The sequence below is a fragment of the Chiloscyllium punctatum genome, chromosome 33 (assembly GCF_047496795.1).
Source record: "Chiloscyllium punctatum isolate Juve2018m chromosome 33, sChiPun1.3, whole genome shotgun sequence".
NCBI classification, from domain to species: Eukaryota; Metazoa; Chordata; class Chondrichthyes; order Orectolobiformes; family Hemiscylliidae; genus Chiloscyllium; species Chiloscyllium punctatum.
Window position 1 is genome coordinate 25932025 of NC_092771.1, and position 14348 is coordinate 25946372.

General features: G+C 43.3%; 1 protein-coding gene across 8 annotated transcripts in view; it reads right to left on the reverse strand.

Annotated features, from left to right (window-relative positions):
- LOC140458498 (casein kinase I-like) overlaps positions 1-14348 on the reverse strand; it is a 222879-nt gene that overhangs the window by 179838 nt on the left and 28693 nt on the right. Inside the window, exon 1 of one of the 8 annotated variants that reach the window (XM_072553183.1) lies at positions 3669-3758. The exons of the other annotated variants lie outside the window; for them this stretch is intronic. The gene's annotated coding sequence lies outside the window, so the exon portion shown is untranslated. Of the gene's footprint in view, positions 1-3668; positions 3759-14348 lie in introns of those variants that run through there. 8 annotated transcript variants of the gene reach the window in all.

Sequence of the window (14348 nt, forward strand, 5' to 3'; positions counted from 1 at the left end):
CATGAAGGACAAAAGGCTAACTAGGGAGAGAATAGAGCCCCTCAAAGATCAGCAATGCGATCTTTGTGTGGAGCCGCAGAAAAAGGGGGAGATACTAAATGAGTATTTTGCATAGATGGTGACATCTTGCAAAATATCCATATTACAGAGGAAGAAGTACTGAATGTCTTGAAACGGGTAAAGTTGGATAAATCCCCTGGACCTGATCAGGTGTACCCAAGAACGCTGTGGGAAGCTAGGGAAATGATTGCTGGGCCTCTTGCTCAGATATTTGTATCATCGATAGTCACAGGTCAGGTGCTGCAAGACTGGGGGTTGGCTAATGTGGTGCCACTGTTTAAGAAGGGTTGTAAGGACAAGCCAGGGAACTATAGACCAGTAAGCCTGACCTTGGTGATGAGCAAGTTGTTGGAGGAAATCCTGAGGGACAGGATGTACATGTATTTGGAAAGGTAACGACTGATTAGGGATAGTCAACATGGCTTTGTGAGTGGGAAATCATGTCTCACAAACTTGATTGAGTTTTTTGAAGAAGTAACAAAGAGGATTGATGAGGGCAGAGCAGTAGATGTAATCTGCGTTCGACAAGGTTCCCCATGGGAGACTGATTAGCAAGGTTAGATCTCATGGAATACAGGGAGAACTAGCCATTTGGATACAAAACTGGCTCAAAGGTAGAACACAGAGGGTGGTGGTGGAGGGTTGTTTTTTAGACTGGAGGCCGGTGACCAGTGGAGTGCCACAAGGATCGGTGCTGGGTCCAATACATTTTGTCATTTATGCAAATGATTTGGGTGCGAGCATAAAGAGGTACAGTTATTAAGTTTGCAGATGACACCAAAATTGGAGGTATAGTGGACAGCAAAGAAGGTTACCTCAGATTACAACAGGATCTTGACCAGATGGACCAATGGGCTGAGAATTGGCAGATGGAGTTTAATTCAGACAAATGCGAGGTGCTGCATTTTGGGAAAGCAAATCTTAGCAGGACTTATACACTTAATAGTAAAGTCCTAGGGAGTGTTGCTGAACAAAGAGACCTTGGAGTGCAGGTTCATAGCTCCTTGAAAGTGGAGTCGCAGGTAGATAGAATAATGAAGGCGGCATTTGGTATGTTTCCTTTATTGGTCAGAGTATTGAGTACATAAGTTGAGAGGTCATGTTGCAGCTATACAAGACATTGGTTAGGCCACTGTTAGAATAATGCGTGCAATTCTGGTTCCTACCTATCGGAAAGCTGTTGTGAAACTTGAAAGGGTTCAGAAAAGATTTACAAGGTTGTTGCCAGGTTTGGAGGATTTGAGCCACAGGGAGAGGCTGAACAGGCTGGGGCTGTTTTCCCTGGAGCGTTGGAGGCTGAGGGGCGACCTTTTGGAGGTTTACAAAATTATGAAGGGCATGGATAGGATAAATAGGCAAAGTCTTTTCCCTGGGGCCGGGGAATCCACAATTAGAGGGCAAAGGTTTAGGGTGAGAGGGGAAAGATATAAAAGAGACCTCAGGGGCAACTTTTCCACAGAGTGGTACATGTATGGAATGAACTGCCAGAGAAGTGGTGGAGGCTGGTACAATTGCAACATTTAAGAGGCATTTGAATGGGTATATGAATAGGAAGGGTTTGGAGGGATATAGGCCGGGTGCTGGCAGGTGGGACTAGATTGGGTTGGGATATCTGGTCAGCATGAACGGGTTTGACCAAAGGGTCTGTTTCCATGCTGTACATCTCTAGGACTCTATAGGGGTTATGTCCTTGAAAACTTCATAAATCGTAGTATTCACAAACATAGACTGCAGTGTGTATCATCTCCTCCAGAAGTAATTTCCTTCAATTTTGTTTTAATACCTTCAAATAAGTGAAGGTCAGACTCTCAGTAGCAAGGGAAAAGGTGCACAGTACATTTTTGTGGGGTTAAGAAAATTTGTATATAACGAGACTTAACTGCAAATGGACTTTAAGTCATAAATTTGTCAACAAAGTCATCTTTGAAAGTCACTTAAGATATGGAGAGAGTTAGATCATTTGCTATACGATTTGCTCATTGTAAAAATAGATTCTAACAGCACATCACACATACACATACATGGATAGCTCTCAGCATTTTTGAAAATAATAAGGTGCAACCATAAAATCTTGTTTTCAAATAGAAGGTATATATCTATGACCAGACTGCAGTTACATCAAACAAACATATTTATTTAGTGTTTTTATTCAAATAATCCAGAGTTTTAAACTAGGGTTCCCTGGAAGCCAAAAGAAAGGTTTTGGGCGCATCCCTGAAGACTTCTATGTAATTTTTAGCTCACGTGAATTTTTCTTTTCATAACATCAACAAATAATGGTTACAAATCATTTAAATAATCATTTGGAGATAAAATGCAAACTTTTTTAGATAACTACAACTAAAGCATGGTTCTATGTGATTTTTGAGAAGATTTGTAGCTCAGATTGAAGTTTTAGATGTAGGTTTGCTCGCTGAGGTTGAAGGTTCATTTCCAGACGTTTCGTCACCCTTCGCCTGAGACTCATTGAAGATGTTACCTAGTAGGGTGACGAAACATCTGGAAATAAATCTTGCAGCTCAGAGAGCAAACCTACATCCATGGCGCTTTCTTTCCGTGGCTTTTGTTTTTGGACCTTTTGCATAAAGCAATCCAACTAGAAAAGGTTAGCTCAAAGAAGGTGCTAAAGAGCCACAAAACAGCTTCCAAGCCACAAGGCTAGTATTACAAGGGACCCCTGTAATACTAATAAAGCAAGCCCTTGACTTAGCGAGTGCATTACCTCACCATTCATCACCTCCACTTTACGAATGCAGTGCTCAATCTCTGCTTCTGATTGCCCCAGAGCCAGAGACCAGAGTTCTGGATCCAAATTCGGAACAGACAGACATTCAACCGAATCCTAATGTCTGATGGGTAGTGGTGACCATCCCACCATATGGGCTACACGTGTGCACAAAACGAGCTCCCTGCTATAAGTGTTAACCACCTTATGAGCCACTATAAACATTTTTCAAATCCTTCCATATTATTCTTCAAGGTTAGGGTATGAAGAATTTTTTTCAAAAGCAACAGTTATGGTCTCACGTCAATAGTTGATTTGACTGTTCAAATTTTGTGAATTTTTCCTCAGATTCTCAGTATGCTCTCCACGTCATTTCAATATTTCTGTGCGCCTGAGTGTTATCTCACACAACTCAAATCTGGTCCAACTACCATTCAAATGAGTTTTAGCTATCATGAGTGTGGATCAGTCACATATCTCCAGACTCCGGTAGCCATTTGCAGTAACAAGAGAGAGTCAGTTACTGAACACAATGAAAGTTAAGATTATAAATGAACCCAGTAAAGGGAAATTCTATTCCCAAGATAATGTACTCAGTACAAGCACAGTATCCACAACGTTGCAATTACTGACATAATGGCTGCATTCTCAATGCTCTCCATATAAATCAGGATGAACCGCAGCCAACTAATTGCCATCAAAAATAATGGGCCATTCTTCACAGCAGAAAGGTCAAATGCTGCCACAAACCAGGCAGTGACAGCCCCAACCCATCTGGAGAGAAGCCTCCCCCCCAAAGTAATGTGTAATGACACTGACTGCATTCTGCCAATCCTATCAGTAAAACAGAGGCTGTTACTGTAACTGTGAAATCATGTCTCACCTCGGGTGGTCCGCCTTGGAAAGGCAGAAAGCTGCCAGTTAATGTATACGGCTGCGCTGCAAGTTCCTCGGTAATGGAAATAGAAGCTTCAGAAAACAACCCGAGTTAACTTAAACAGTAGCATGCTCCACATCTGTAGCATTTAATTATAAAAGGAGAGAGGACTCAGATGCTTCATCTTTGAGCAATAAAGCAGACAGCCTCCCTTAGATATCCCCACTGGGTTTATGACAGAACGCATGCATTTATATAGAACCTTTGACAGCCCCATTACACTTCACAGTCAATGAAGTACTTTTGAAATGAAATCACTGTCTTAAGGCAGGAGACGTGGCAATCAATCTGCACTCTGGATTCCCACAGGGGAGTGGGACGGATTAGCTCAGCTGGCCAGACAGCTAGCACGTGGATCAAATAACGGCAATCACACAGGATTTGATTCCTATTCCACTTGGGACCTACCCCATCACCCTAACTAGAGCAGAGTAACATGGCACTTTGCCAGAGTTCAGTGGACAATCACTGAGAGCTTGTCTTCAGGCAGCAAACTTCAAGTCCTTATTCCCACAAAATGCAACAGCTTTGAAGAGTAGATGGATTCTTTTGGGCAAGGTTAAGTGATACATATTGGACTGGCAAGTGAAAATTCCCTTGCTCTTCAAACTAGTGCCGGTGAATCTTGGCATCCATCTGACGGGATGGATATAGGCGGTATGTCTAAAAGTGTAAAGCTCCCTCAGCACTGTCACAGAATTGCTGGTTTAGAGTACATTTTCAAATCACAACTTTCTGACCAAGAGGCAAGAGCACTGAGACACAGCTAATATCTTTTATCAACATGGGCCATAGTTATTGCTGGCTGATCTGTAGTTTAGCAATTTAAATCTGGATATGAAGACTTATTTCAATACAGATAACACCCCAAGTAGCACCAGATTAGATAAAAGGTGATCTCAATTCAAAGTCTCTCATTTTAAATTATCTGATGATTCAAGTTTATTTCTGTGCTGAATCCCATCTTTCACATTAACATCACTGATTAATTTCGACCAAACCTCAGCATAATAATTACTCTGTATCAGTGTACTGTCTATAAAAATACTCCAACATAATTTTACTCTTCTGCAATATTGCACTCCGCTTTCCAACTGCCATTCCCTGAGATGGTGCACCAAGTGCAACCCACCATGGTTTTTATCCCAGTAAAGTTAGTGTGTGTGTATATGACTTTCAACAATTAAATTGGGTCATCTCAGATTTGCTTTTGCTGCTTCAATCCTTTCACTGAATGGTTGATTGTACTCTCCAATGATTAAAGCCAAACCACACACAATATGTAGCCAAACGTCATTAAGATCTGTGGCTTCCTTTCCCGAAAGCAGCTGGAGATGCCACAGCCAAACGCAGAACAATATTTTACAATAATGAGATGCATATAGCAAAGCTCAAAAGTATTCTTTAACCTCCAATGTTCACTGTCACCCAGAGGTACAGGTTCTAACAGCAGGACAGCTAAGTAATGGATCCAAATGTGCAATTTTAAGTGTGAGAACTCAAACGTTGCATCAGACAACTATTCAAACTCTGGAGGAAACATTCCACATTTTCTCTCCGGCCATGATGCATTAGTGCTCCCCCACCTCCATTCAAATCTCCTTTGCCAGATTAAATGATAACATCCCAGCATTATCCTTGCTGCAAGACTTCCTACTGTGGAAATCATCTTTCAGATGGGTTCTCAAGTTGATCATATTACAACCTTACAGCCGAATGAAGTCACTAAATTAACAGACTAGGAGTAATGAGTTTCCCGAGGCTGTCCCCAGAAATTTAAACCCGTTAATCCAACCAGTAGATTTTAAACTTTTTGAATATCAGAGAATGAGCTTTAGACAGACACCAGTTCAGTGTTCAACAAGCATATGATTGCATCTTAACTGCAATTTAATAAATAGTCCAAAAGGTGTCATAAGCCAACAGAACAATGAGTGCACAATTTGGGGATTCATATGAACCAAAAATGTTCCTTGGTAGGAAATTCTGGGATGAGTTAGAATATAAAACAGATTACAACAGGCAGACTTAATCTTGAAATTACATGGAAACCACAGAGAGGTACCTGTGAATTAATCACCATCACAGGATAGTGTAACAGGAGCTTTTCTGGCTCTGAGCTACAGTAATTAACCAGTACCTGGTTTCTCAGTTACAAAACAACATAAGCAGGCAAGCAATTTCTCACATTGCAACAACACTTTCCATAAGAAAATAAGATATAAGAGCAGAATTAGACCATTTGGCACATTGAATCACAGAGCAGATTCAATCATGGCTGACGTGCTTCTCAACCCCATTCTCATGCCTTCTTCCCATTGAGATGTTAAAGGGTTAAGTTGTTCTGCTGACCTGCAAGAAATTGGATGTCCGGTGGGTGGGTGGTATGTTTATCTGCCCTGCAGGCAGAGTGTAAAAATTTACATAGCCTTCTCCTGCAATTCAGAAACAATAAGAACATTGCAGTTAAGAAACTAACCACACCCTGCAGTGAGAAAAACGATTTACACGAGATCTTGCCAGTAAGTTATGATCTAACCATATTGCTTCTGGAAATAATCAAATCACTACATTGTGTCTTTGAGTGGCGTGTGACTATGGGGGTTGCCTGGTGGGCATTACTGACTGTGACGCAAAATCTTGTATAAAGGAAGAACTGGTCCCTTTGTTACAAGAGATCTCTTGACACAGTTCGCAAGCATTGCGAGGAGTGTCGAGTGATCCTCGAAAGCTTGTACTTGCTTCAGAAATTATGGCTGTTTACAGAAGTTGGGGTATTGCAGTTGCATCAGGTGTGTAAGAATCTCAAGAAAAAGAACCTAACACCATAACCCTTGATCCCCTTACTAATAAACAGCCTCTCTCTTTCTTAAATACACTCAATGACTTGGCCTAAGCAGCCTTCTGTGGCAATGAGTGCCACAGATTCAGCACCCTCTGGTTGAAGTCCTTCCTATTCATCTCAGCTCTAAAGGATGTCCCTTCACACTGGGGCTGTGCCCTCAGATTCTTATCTGTCCTACTAGTCAAAAATTCTTCTCCATGTCACTTCTATCCAGGTCTCTTAGTATTCTGTACATTTCAGCCATATTCCCTCTCCAGCCCACACCCGACCCAACCATCCTTCTAATCTCCACCCAATACATACCCAGTGTCCTCAACTGCTTCTCATATGACAAACCCTTCAGGGATTATTCTTGTAAACCTCTTCTGGACCCTCAAGACCAGCACATCTTTCCTGAGATATGGGGCCCAAAACCACTCGCACTATTTCAAAAACTGACTGACCACAGCCTTATACAGCCTCAACAGTACATCTCTTCTCTTTGATTGCATTCTAGCCTTCTTGAAATAAATGCTGACATTGCATAGTCTTCCTAACCAATTGAACCTGCAAGCTAACCTTAAAGAGTCCAGAGTAGGACTCCCAAATCCTTTGTGCTTCAAATTCTGAAGTCTTTCCCCATAATCTATGCCTCTGTTCTTCCTACCAAAGTGCATAACCTCATTTTCCCATATTTTATTCCATCCAACACCTATTTGCCCTCTCACCTTGCATGTCCAACTGCTTCTGCCGCTTCCCTGCTTCCTCAACACTATCTATCCCTCCACTATCTTTGTCTCATCTGAAAACAGAGCAACAATGCCCTCGGTTCCTTCATCCAAATCATTAATGTATAACATGAATAGTTGCAGTCCCACACTGACTCCCTGTGGAACTCCACTGATCACTGACCCTTTTACCCCCTTTCTCTGCCTTCCGCCAGTCAGGCAGTCCGCTGTCCATGCCAGTATCTTGCCCCTAACACCATGGCTCTTATCTTATTAAGCAGACTCCTCTGCAACACCTTGCCAAAGGCCTTTCGGAAATTCAAATCGATCACGTCCACTGGCTCTCCTCTGTCTGACCTGCTCATTATCTCCTCAAAACAATTCTAAAAAATTTGTTAGGCCTGACCTCCCCTTGACAGAACTGTACTGGCTCCACCCTATTATACCATGCTCTGCCAAGTACTCCTCAATAATGGACTCTTAAAACCTTACCAATCAGGTATGGTTGGGCTAACCAGCCAAGTTTTGTCTTCTGCGTCCCACCTCCCTTAAACAGCAGTGTTACATTAGCCATTTTCTAGTCCTCTGGGTCCCTCCCTGACTCTGGTGATCCCTGAAAGATCACCAATCTCTCTGCAATCTCCTTTAGAACTTTGGGATGTTTTCCATGCTGGTCCTGTGCTTTATCCACTTTCAGACTGTTCAGCTTCCTTAGCACCTTACTCTTCGTGATGGCCTCTACACTCACTTCTGCCCCTGACTCGGACTCTGAAATTCTGGTATGCTGGAGTCTTCCACTGTGAACACTTTCATACGTCCAATAGAATCAAAGGGCAGAAGCCGCTTTACAGATGGCATTAGCAAACTGACAAAGAACAAAGACCGGATACACACACACACTGCGAATTTCACAACCTCTGTCCAAATGCATTTCACAGCCACTAAAAATCATTTGAAGTGTAGTTGCTAGCCTAAATGCAGAAGCCTCACAAGACACTTGGTCAGCTCTCACAAGCAGCAATGGTATAAAACCATAAGATACAGTAGCAGAATCAGGCTATTCAGCCTATTGAGTCTGCTCCGCCATTTGACCAGTGCCGATATATTTCTCAACCCCATTCTCCTGCTTTCTCTCTGTAATCTTTGATCTCCTTACCAAGCAAGAGCCTATTTATCTCTGCCTTAAATACACTTAATGGCCTCAAATCAGTTTGACAGATTCACGATACTCTGGTTGAAATTCCTCCTAATCTCAGTTCTAAAGAGTTGTCACCTCACTCTGAAACTGAGTCCTAATCTCCCCCACTAACAGAAACATTTTCTCCAAGGTCACTCTATCCAGACCTCTCAGTATTCAGCAGGTTTCAATCACGTTCCCCCCCCCTCATCTTTCAAAATGCCACGTACACACCCAGAGTCCTCAACCGCTCCTCATATGACAAGCCCTTCATCTCCAGGATCTTACATGCAAACCTTCTCTGGGCCCCTCCAAGTCCAGTACATCCTTTCTTAGATACACGAGCCAAAACTGCTCACAGTACTCCAAACCTGGTCTGACCAGAGCCTTATACAGCTTCAGCAGAACATCACTGCTCTTGCATTCTAGCCCTCTTGAAATGATGGCATTTCCCTCCCTAACTGAATTAACCTGCGTGTTAACCTTAACAGAATGCTGAACTAGTCTCTTTGAGATTCAGATTTCCATAATCTTTCCTCATTTGGAAATGGTTTACACTCGTATTTTTCCTACCAAAGTGTACAACCTCTCACTTTTCCACACTGTATTCCATCTGCCACTTCTTTGTCCACTCTCCTAGCCATAACAAGTCCTTCTGCAGCCTCCCCACTTCTTCAGCACTACGTGTCGCTCTACCTATCTTTGAGTCATCTGCAAACTTAGTAACAACGCCCTCAGTTCATTCATCCAGGTCCCAATACTGACCCCGGCTGAACTCAACTAGTCACAGGTTGCCATCCTGACAAAGGCCCCTTTATTCCCATGTTCAGCTAAACAATCAGATAAATCATTCAGTGACATTGGTTAAAGGGTGGATCTTGGCCAGGACACCAGGAAGAGCTCTCCTGCTCTTCTTTGAATAGTGGATGGATTTACTACATCCACACAAGGGGTAATGCTTATCCATAGACAGCATTAGCAAGTTTTGAGAAGCTGTGTCGCTCAGATTGAGGTTCTGAATGTAAGTTTGCTCGCTGGGCTGAAAGGTTTGTTTTCAGATGTTTTGTCACTATACTAGGTAACATCATCAGTGAGCCTCTGGTGAAGCTAGTCGTCATGATTTGGAGATGCCGGTGTTGGACTGGGGTGTAGAAAGTTAAAAATCTCACAACACCAGGTTATAGTCCAACAGATTTAATTTGAAGCACACTAGCTTTCGGAGCGTCGCTCCTTCATCAGGTGATAGTAGCCACTATCACCTGATGAAGGAGCGACGCTCTGAAAGCTAGTGTGCCTCCAATTAAACCTGGACTATAGCCTGGTGTTGTGTGATTTTTAACTCTGGTGAAACAGTGGTATTAGTGACCCACTTTCTATTTATGTGTTTAGGTTTCCTTGGGTTGGTGATGTCATTTCCTCTTATAATGTCAGTTCCGGTGGTGATGTCATAGATAGTATCTCAGCCTTAGAATGTGCTCAGGTCTTTGCAAGGATTTAAAGCACAACCTACAAGCTCAACAGGTGAGACCATGAAACCTAACATCTGAAACACAAATTACCACCTCCGCAACTATCATGTCCTTGTCTTGTTTTTTAAACATGCAAAGGATGTCTCAGGCTCTTCAGAGGTGCTGGCAAAAACAAGCGCCAGAGGGTGATTTAGGAGAGACAACCAAATATGTAGGTAAAAGATTAACTTTCAGGCAGGAATTGCAGAGAGATACAGACAGAAAGAAATACCCAAGAAAACTGATCACACGTCCAGAATCATGCTGAGCGTTACATCTAACAGATATCAGGTGGATACACCAACCAGCTTAGCACTTTGGAGGAGGTCTTCCATGAGCCAACAAATTTGTTGTCTATTACTGTTCAGCTGCTTTAACAGCACCCGAATGAATGACAGCATCAGTAACATCCCTGGCCACAAGTCAAAATGCAGCCAGCGACTTGACAATTAATTCAGGACTCCCATGTGGCCTCAGTCTGCAGGAGTTAGGCATTTTTTTGGAGGGGGGGGGTGGAATTTAAACTTGGATTCTCCCAGAGAACACTGCAAACAGGTTCAAAGAAATGTGACTTAATCCCACTCTCTGGCACAGCTTCCTAGATTATATTTATAAATTACAAAAGTCGTGGCAAAATAAAACTCCTTGCCTTTCCAAGGGACAAACTTGAGGGTATATCAGATGCCCAAGCAAAAGAGAGCTGCGGCCTGGAACAGATGGATAAACATGCAGATCCCAGACTTGCTTGTTGTCGTTATGCCACTTCTCCAAATTGGCGTGCTTCACAAACATCACAGCTGGGGAGGGGACAGAAGGAACACTGCAGAAATCCTGCAGGCCACCTGCCAATTACTATGAATTGTGACCTTGGGAGAAAGGCATACATCAGAGCTATTCGCTGGTATCAACAGGTAAATGGACAAGAGGGAAAAAAAACGCATGAAGAAAGAATCATAGAGACCCAACAAACAAAAAAGGTCTCTAGTTTCATTTCAGCATTGGGTCCAGCCAGAAAAAGCCACACACTCAAATCACCATGTAGCAAGATTTAAAATTGTCATCCAACATTTTTTTTAAAAAGGGGAAGCCCATAATGTCTAGTTTTGACAGCCAAGATTAAAGGTTAGACACAATACTGATCAATTCTCAGAATATTAACTGATTTCAACTTTTGTCATTTTGTTTTAAAATGGAGCAATGGAAGGCATCGATGGCATCCTGGTGTTAACATAATTTAATGTTATTACAGGAAATTAATAAATAGAGTTTATTGTGAACATCACAATTGGCAAATAAAAGGAAGCTCTGCACAAGTGGCTCATCCTTCAAAAACACAGATATTCATCAGTCAACTTTGGGCAGACCATTCTATTATCCTTCTCATTCTTACAGAATGGTTTTACAGCTCCCAAAGCCGATTCTTGAATGAGTCTAACATTTTCATGTCCATCACTGCATCTGGGGAGTCATAACTGCACTGTCACTTCCACAATCTCTTGTACAAGCCCAGGACTCAGTGATGTAATGGAGGAGTTATTCTCAACAGGAGAAAGTGAGAACCGCAGATGCTGGAGATCAGAGCTGAAAATGTGTTGCTGGAAAAGCGCAGCAGGTCAGGCAGCATCAAAGGAGCAGGAGAATCGACGTTTCGGGCATAAGCCCTTCCTGAAGAAGGGCTTATGCCCGAAACGCCGATTCTCCTGTTCCTTGGATGCTGCCTGACCTGCTGCGCTTTTCCAGCAACACATTTTCAGAGTTATTCTCAACAATAAAGTTTAAATATTCTCTCATTTCACTAGGCTATGTAACTAAACACTGAAAGCAGCAGCCAGCCGTGTTGTGTTCACTCATTAAAACCATTTGTTTTCCTCCTACATTACCTAACAAAATCAGATCCAACATTTCTGATGGAAATTGGAGGTGATAAATTAAGACGAATCTAAAACTGAAAGTAACATCATCTCAGAACTGAGGCATTCATTAACACAACAGATTTTAGTAAAACAGCTGAAGTTAAAACAGGCAAATAAAATCTCAGTTCTCATTCAAGCCGACATTTCTGACAGGCTTCAGCTCGACAGAAACAACAATACTTCACTAAAAATAAATAGTATTCTGAACAAAACCTGAAAAGGCAAATATGGAATGTAAAATAACAACTTTACTCAATAATTTTAGTTGGAAAATTGAGTGAGAGCAATTATTTGAGAGCAGAATCACACAACACAGTTGTAGAACAGATGCAGATAAATAATTCTTTGACGTTTGCATCAAATATAGATAGGATAGTTAAAAAGGAGTTTAGCACGCTTGCCTTCATTGCTCAGTCCTTTCTGTATAGGAGTTGGGAAATAATGTCGAGGTCATACAGGACATTGCTGATACCTCTGCTGGAGTATTGTGTCCAGTTCTGGTCACCCACTTGTAGGAAGGATATTATGAAGCTGGAGAGGGTTCAGAACAGATATACCAGGATGTGGCCTCAGTATGGTATATATGAGTTATAAAGAAAGGCTGGCTAGGCTGGGACCTTCTTCACTGCAGAGTAGGAGGTTGAGAAAATCATGAGGGTATAGACGGCACTACCCCCTAAAATGGGGATTTCAAGACAACAGGGTATATTTTTAAAAGTTAATGGAGTGTGATTTAAAAAGGACATGAGAAGCAAATTTCTTTTTAAACACAGTAGTTCATGTGTGGAATGAACTTCCTGACGAAGTGGTGGATGTGGGCACAGTTACAACATTTAAAAGGCACTTTGGTAAATACATTAATAGGTTTGGAGGGATATGGACCAGGAGCAGGCAAGTAGGACTAGCTTAGTTTGGGATTATATTTGGCATGGAGTGGTTGGTCTGTTTCTGTGCTGTATGACTATGACACAGAAAGAAACCTCTAAGTGTATCATGCCCACCACTGCTTTTTATAAGAGCTGTCCAATTTTAGTCCCACTTCCACCAGGGGGAGAGACTAGGGCCTGAGGGCACATCCTCAGATTGAAGGGACGACATTTTAGAACCGAAATGAGGAGGAATTTCTTCAGCCACAAGATGGTGAATCTGTGAAATTCATTGTCGCAGATTAGTAAGGGAATTAAAGGTTATGCCAACAGGATGGGAGAAAGGGGTTGAGAAACTTACCTGTCATGATCGAATGGCAGAGTAGACTCAATGGGCAAATTCTGGATTAGTGGTGCCGGAAGAGCACAGCAGTTCAGGCAGCATCCAACGAGCAGCGAAATCGACGTTTCTGGCAAGAGCCCTTCATCAGGAATAAAGGCAGTGAGCCTGAAGCGTGGAGATATAAGCTAGAGGAGGGTGGGGGTGGGGAGAGAGTAGCATTGAGTACAATGGGTGAGTGGGGGAGGAGATGAAGGTGATAGGTCAAGGAGGAGAGGGTGGAGTGGATAGGTGGAAAAGAAGATAGGCAGCTTGGACAAGTCCAGACAAGTCAAGGGGACAGGGCTGTGCTGGAAGTTTGAAACTAGGATGAGGTGGGGGAAGGGGAAATGAGGAAACTGTTGAAGTCCACACTGATGCCCTGGGATTGAAGTGTTCCGAGGCGGAAGATGAGGCGTTCTTCCTCCAGGCGTCTGGTGGTGAGGGAGCGGCGGTGAAGGAAGCCCAGGACCTCCATGTCCTCGGCAGAGTGGGAGGGGGAGTTGAAATGTTGGGCCACGGGGCGGTGTGGTTGATTGGTGCGGGTGTCTCGGAGATGTTCCCTAAAGCGCTCTGCTAGGAGGCGCCCAGTCTCCCCAATGTAGAGGAGGCCGCATCGGGAGCAACGGATACAATAAATGATATTAGTGGATGTGCAGGTAAAACTTTGATGGATGTGGAAGGCTCCTTTAGGGCCTTGGATAGAGGTGAGGGAGGTGGTGTGGGCACAGGTTTTACAGTTCCTGCAGTGGCAGGGGAAAGTGCCAGAATGGGAGGGTGGGTCGTAGGGGAGTGTGGACCTGACCAGGTAGTCACGGAGGGAACGGTCTTTGCGGAAGGCGAAAAGGAGTGGGGAGGCAAATATATCCCTGGTGGTGGGGTCTTTTTGGAGGTGGCGGAAATGTCGGTGGATGATTTGGTTTATGCGAAGGTTTGTAGGGTGGAAGGTGAGCACCAGGGGCGTTCTGTCCTTGTTACAGTTGGAGGGGTGGGGTCTGAGGGCGGAGGTGCGGGATGTGGACGAGATGCGTTGGAGGGCATCTTTAACCACTTGGGAAAGGAAATTGCGATGTCTAAAGAAGGAGGGTATCTGGTGTGTTCTATGGTGGAACTGGTCCTCCTGGGAGCAGATACGGCAGAGGCGGAGAAATTGGGAATACGCGATCCCACCCCTCCAACCGTAACAAGGACAGCACCCCTGGTGCTCACCAGGATGCTGCTGAACTGCTGT